The sequence below is a fragment of the Prionailurus viverrinus genome, chromosome X (assembly GCF_022837055.1).
Source record: "Prionailurus viverrinus isolate Anna chromosome X, UM_Priviv_1.0, whole genome shotgun sequence".
In the NCBI taxonomy this organism is placed as follows: Eukaryota; Metazoa; Chordata; class Mammalia; order Carnivora; family Felidae; genus Prionailurus; species Prionailurus viverrinus.
The window spans coordinates 16,597,440-16,603,977 of record NC_062579.1 but is presented as its reverse complement, the minus strand read 5'-3'; the positions used below and the strand labels follow the sequence as shown (position 1 = coordinate 16,603,977).

General features: G+C 41.1%; 1 pseudogene; it reads left to right on the top strand.

Moving 5' to 3' along the window:
• Positions 1-4,721: 4,721 nt before the first annotated feature.
• LOC125157281 (calmodulin-1-like) lies at positions 4,722-5,456 on the top strand (annotated as a pseudogene).
• Positions 5,457-6,538: the final 1,082 nt, after the last annotated feature.

Here is a 6,538-nt window from a genome sequence, read left to right as displayed (position 1 = left end):
CTTAATAATTTTTAAGTGTACTATTCAATACATTCACATTATTGTGCTACCAGCGCTACCATCCGTCTCCGGGACACTTTCATCTCATAAAACTGAAACTCTAGGGGCACTTGGGTGGCTTGGTTGGGTGAGCGTTCGACTGTTGATTGCAGCTCAGGTCACGTCTCAGGATTCCTGTATTCGAGCCCTGAGTTGGCCTCTGTGCTGACAGCTGGAGCCTGCTTGGGATTTTCTTTCTCCCTCTCTCTCTGGCCCGCCCTCGCGCGCTCTCTCTCTCACTCTCTCTCTCTCTCTCTCAAAAGAAATAAACTTAAAAAAAAAAACCCAAAAAACAAAACAAGAAACTGAAACTCTATACCCATTAAACAAGAACTCCTCATCTCCCCTTCCTCCCACCCCCTGGAAACCACCGTTCTAGTTTTTGTTTCTGTTGTGTTTTGCTTATCCATTCATCTGTCCATGGACACTTGGGTTGCTTTTACATTTTAGCTGTTGTGAGTAACGCTACTATAGACATGGGTGTGCAGATACATCTCTTTTAGACCCTGCTTTCATTTATTTTGGATGTATATACTCAGAGATGGAATTGCCGAATCATGCGGCAATTTTTTTAAAGTTTTTCTGAAGAAATACCATACTGTTTTTCACAGCAGTGGTAGGTACCATTTCACCTTCCCACCAACAGTGCGTAAGAGTTCAGTTTCTCTACATTCTAACCAATACTTGTTATTTTCTGGGGTTTTTTGGTAGTAGCCATCTTAATGGGTATAAAGTGGTATGTTAGTGTATTTTTGATTTGCATCTCCCTAATGATTAGTGATGTTGAGCATCTTTCATGTGCTTATTATTTTTTTTTGTTGTCGTATACTTTCTCAGAAGAAATACCTGTTCAAGTCCTTTGTCCATTTTTAATTGTTTTTTGTTATTGTCATTTTTGTTGAGTTTATCCTATGATTTTTGTGCTCCGGCTTTTCATCCTATTTCTCTGTTCCTTCTTTGTCTTGTCTTTCTCTTGCTATCCTCGAAGTTTTAGTGTTTTCCAAGGACCTGTCTTTAAACTCCTCCTTGTCTCTGGTCCCTTCTTTGCCAAATCTTACCAGTGTGAAGATGATGTCTCCAACCCATATTTTCTCTCTAGAGCTCTCACTTTTCTTCTGGCTCCCTGCTCTAGCGTCTCTTTTTTTCTTCCAAGGTTTTATTGAAATTCCACTTAGTTAACCAACATACAGTGTAATGTTAGTTTTGAGTTCAGTGATTCAGCACTTCCATACAACACCTAGTGCTTATCACGACAAGCACACTCCTAAATCCCCATCCCCTATTTCCTCTACCTGCCTCCCCTTTGGTAACCATCGGTTTGTTCTCTATAGTTAAGAGTCCATTTCTTGGTTTGTCTCTCTCCCCCAACGTGTTTGTTTTGTTTCTTAAATTGCACATTATGAATGAAATCATATGGATTTGTCTTTCTCTGATTGACTTATTCTGCTTAGCATCATACTCTCTATCTAGCTCCATCTGTGTCGTTGCAAATGGCCAGATTTTGTTCTATGTTATGGCTGAGTAATTTTCCATTTTGTATATATACCACATCTTCTTTATTCATTCATCAGTCGATAGACATTTGGACTGCTTCCGTAATTTGGCTATTGTCCTCTAACATCTCTTGTTCATTCCAGTCTTATGTACGATTCTGGGTGGGAATTTTGGTTATTTTTTAGGCTGGTTGTTGTGCTGCTGTCTCATTACTTTGGCATCTTGGAGTGTTTCCTGCCTTTACATGGTCAGGGATTGCTCACCACCATGTCTAGCCCATAGGAGGAGGTGCAAGGAGAAGGGGCTGAGGCGTGTAACTGGAGTCCTGGCCGTTTGCTCAGGTAAAACTTCCAGTTCTGTATAAGAAGGGAAGTAATGAATGTTGATAAATAACTAGGCTTCTCTTGCTCAGGTAGCTTTATTATTCCTCATGTAGAGGCTTAGTGTTTGTTGAGTACGAAGATCCAGCTACCAGTCCCAACCAAGGAGGGCCATTGTGTGGAAGATGGCAGAGATCGTAACAATGCCAACCACGAGAAGAAGGAGCACACGGACGTTGGCCCACTGCATCTTCGATGGGTTGTGAGTTACCAAGTAGGACTTGACACACAAGACACTTGGTTAGAATAGTGCTTTACTCATGGAAAGGGGAAGAGACACATGATCAGCATCTGTAATGTGTGCCAGTCTCCCATGGCTAGCGGGTCCCTCCTGATAACTGATGCAGGGTGATGGACTGTACACATCACTCTTGTGCTGCAATTGAAGACCTCCATTCCTTTGCTGCTGGTGGGAGCAGAGGGAGCAGATGCACTGATGGGGAAGGCCAAGTGCCATATGACACATACTTAAGGAATACAAACAAGTTCACAGTTTCCCCAGGGCAGGGGAGAATCCTTCAGGGAAAAGTTTTCTTACTGGGAATAATCTGGGGCCAAGTGATACCTCAGTACCCAACGTTTTTAGGGGAATGTTCCAGGGCCAGGACACTTAGCAGACAATCCTGGGGTGGGGGGCAATAGATCATGCAAAGGTTACTTCCCCAATAGTATTCTAATCAATTTTGGGGTGTATTAGAGTAGAGAATTACTGGAGCTACTCCCTTTCTATTAGGTGACATCATGTCCTCAAGGACAGACTAGTCTGAAGGATCATCTCATTACAGTAGTGGCTTCCTTGTATTTTTTCTTCTTTCTGTTGTCCTTGACTAATAACTTTAAATATCCCAGTTATTTAAAAAATTTAAAATATTTATTTATTTTTGAGAGAGACAGAGCATGAGCAGGGGAGGGGCAGAGAGAGAGGGAGACACAGAATCTGAAGCAGGCTCCAGGCTTTGAGCTGTCAGCACACAGCCCCATGTGGGCTCGAACCCACGAGTCTGTGAGATCATGACCTGAGCCGAAGTCGGGCTCTCAACCGACTGAGCCACCCAGGCACCCCATAAATATTCCAGTTATTTCAATGGAAATTTAAACTTTATACTACTTGGGTTATTGTGAGTTCAGTTCAAAGCTATTTGGAAGTAATGTTCATTGCAGAGCACGAAAGGGGATATGGCTCTCTGGTCAAGATGGCACCAGGGCCGTCTCTTGAAATTGTTTTGGTGTGTTTCCTGGGGATGGGAGGATTGACATGGAGGAGGACTCCAAAAAATGATTTTTGTAGTATTGGAATGTAAATAATCGTTGTGAAAATGTCTTTGGGAGTCTGTCTTATCAGTATAAACCTTTGCCTGACTCCCATGATGTGGTAGATGCCACGTAATATTCTGTAGCCAGATTCAAGGGGACCGTGATGACTGGGAGAATAAATCCTGTGTCAGAAATATGACTAAATACTCATTTCACAATACATACACTTCTCCGGTATAATGTTCTTGTAGAATGCAAACATGCTGAAGGAAACCTTAAGATAACTGAGGTATCTAAGAAAGATAACAGGCAGAGAATCATGTATGTTTTAGGTCGGAGGCTCATCTTTACAATTGTGACTACTGAGAGCATAGGAAGGGATACTGATAAAGCCCTCCTGTATTCTGGAATAGCTGTCCTGTAGGCAAAGCAACATAATCAGTGCTGTGGAACATAGTGTTTGCTCTACATTGTCTTCCCATCAATGACCATGTGGGACATTTGTAATTTGGCTTCCCAGTTTTCACATTCCACCAGAACTACTTTGTCATGTTCAAGAAGAATGTAATTAATATGACCATACATATTTGACATGCTTTGCATGACATAAGCACACTGGAGAAAAAGTCTGGCAATAAAATGACATAGTATATAGGATAGGAGTAAGCTGGAAATGAGGATACGGTGCCAATTTGCGTGAAAATCAAGTCTTCTCAGCATAAATGTAGGTGGAGTATGGTTCACGACCTTTTCCTCTGATCAGTTTATGGATGACCATCAAAATCATTTTATTTTAAATGGGAAAAAGTGCAATAATGTGTCTTCAGCAGACTTTTCTTCTGTATCTTGTCCCTTACACATGATCTTTATATTTTAAGAATTTTGGATCAGATACCAAGAAATTTTACTTTTACAACCATAATTCCGTGTAACCAAGGAGAATCAGATAAAGGTAATGAAGTAGGATGATTATGGTAAAGCAAAAAATGTTTCTGTGCAAAACTTAACAGTTCCACTAGATGGTAGCAAATGGTTGTTTTATACCTTTACAGTGACTGTGTTGTTTATAAAATGATCACTTTTCCTTCTTTCTTTCTTTTTTAAGATTTTATTTATTTACTTTTCTGAGTAAAACCTATACCCAACATGGGGCTAGAACTTAAAATCCTAGGATCAAGAGTTGCATGTTCTGCCAGCTGAGCCAGCCAGACACCCCAAAATGCTAACTTTTCTAAAATTAGAAAAACAATTCTGGAAAGTAAAAATTGAATCTGAAATGCTGCTTCCTTTGGAGAGGGTAAAACACAGTTGAGTTTAAATCTGTCAAAGAAAAGGCAGATAAAACTTCTTTTCCTAATAGTCTTTTCAAGTGGCAAGAAAACATTAATTCCAAGCCTGGTTTCTGGTGGCTTTTGATAAAATTTTGCAGAAAATCGTGGGTCGTGTATGGACTATTTCTCCTAGTGTTACGAAGTTTGTATGCTTTTAAATGACCTGTCCCTGGAGTGGGGCAGCGGCAGGGGCCCAGCATGCAGTGCACACCGCCTTAGCTGCAGCAGTAGTGGCTGCCGTAGAGCTACCCCTGCCGTCACAGCCCCTGCTCTGGTGCAGCCACCCTCGCTCCCTCTGCTCGTCCTCCCTTCACTAGCACCATGGCTGACGAGGTGACCGAAGAACAGATTGCCGAGTTCAAGGGAGCCTTCTCCCTACTTGACAAAGATGGTAATGGCACCATCACAACAAAGGAACGTAGAATTGTCATGAGGTCGTGGAGTCAGAACCCAGCAGGAGCCAAATTGCAGGAGATGATCAATGATGAGGTGGATGCTGATGCTAATGGCACCATTGACTTCGCAGAATTTTTGACTGCGATGGCTAGAAAAACGAAAGATACAAGCAGCGAAGAAGAAATTTGCGAAGTGTTCCGAGTTTTTTTTACAAGGATGGGAATGGTTATATCAGTGTGGCAGAACTATGTCGTGTCATGATAAACTTAGGAGAAACACTAACAGATGAAGAAATAAATGATCAGAGAAGTAGATATTGATGGAGATGGGTAAGTCCACTATGAAGAATTCATACAGATGATGACTGCAAAATGAAGACCTACTTTCAGCTCCTTTTCCCCTCTGTAGAAGAATCATATTGAATATTTTACTTACCTCTTGCAAAAAAAACAAAAACGAAAACAAAAGCAAAAAAACAAAACAGAACAAACCGTTCATCTACTCTTTCTCTTTCTATAAAGCAAAACTGAATGTTGAAAGTACCTTCTGTCCACACACACAAAATCCACACATATGCGTTGGTGGTCCTGCCTCCTGAAGATCAAGCTACATGTCAGTGTTACTATATAAACGCTTGTACTCCCTTAATGATAGGAAAGCACTTAGTGGACTCCTTGCATGCCCATTTGCTAACGGCCAGTTTTTCATGAATGTAGCTTGACAATTGAGCACTGTCAGGCTTTTGTATTAAAAACGAAAAATAAAAAATCAAATTTGAAACCTATTCACAATGTGTTCCGGTTCAGTTTGTTAGTATAAATTGTCGAACCTGGTTTACTGAAAACAAACCTTTAAAATTGGCTTACCTCAGGACGCTGTGCAGAAAAACGGGTGAAGGATAGAATGTCTAAGCGCAGCCCCACTGAGCTGGCTGGCCCTCTGGTACTTCCATGCGCCCACCTGTGATGGTGGGGACACACATCCCTGCGGCATGCCGCGCGTGTTGGTTTTGTGTTGTCCGTGTTGTATTGGCACGAAACGGGGGTGTCAGGCTGTCACGATTCGTACGAATGTTTCAAAAGAAACCTTTACCAAGGGAACGTCTTTGGACTCTGTTTTTAAAATCTTCTGATCCATGGGTTGGAGCCAGCAGACTGGGCTGTAGCTGTGGACTTCAGCACAACCATCAACATTGCTGTTCAAGAAATTATAATTTATATCCATTCCAAGTTGTAAATCCTGGTCTTTTTCCCCCAGTAAAAGGACTATTAACTTACAAAAAATAAAATGCCTTTTTCCTGGATTCCCATGGTCGGTCATGAAGTTGGTTGTGTTGCAATAAAATTTGAAATGAAGAGAACACTTGGAGGAGTTCAATGTGATGGTGGAATGATAGTATAAGTAAACATTTTAAAACAAGATTTCATCTGCTTTTGATCTATTTTCTACAAACCTTTCATTAGTTTTGCCAAACAGAGTTTCATATAGGTAGTCTGCTAGTGGCTCACTGTTTAATTAAGGATAACCTGATTAAAAATAGACATTTCAAAAGAGAGAGGATCGAAGTAAGCAAATGAGTGGTATCACATATGTATGTACCAGTTTGTTTAATGATTCACCCGTATAGAGGCATCTGGGCTGTTT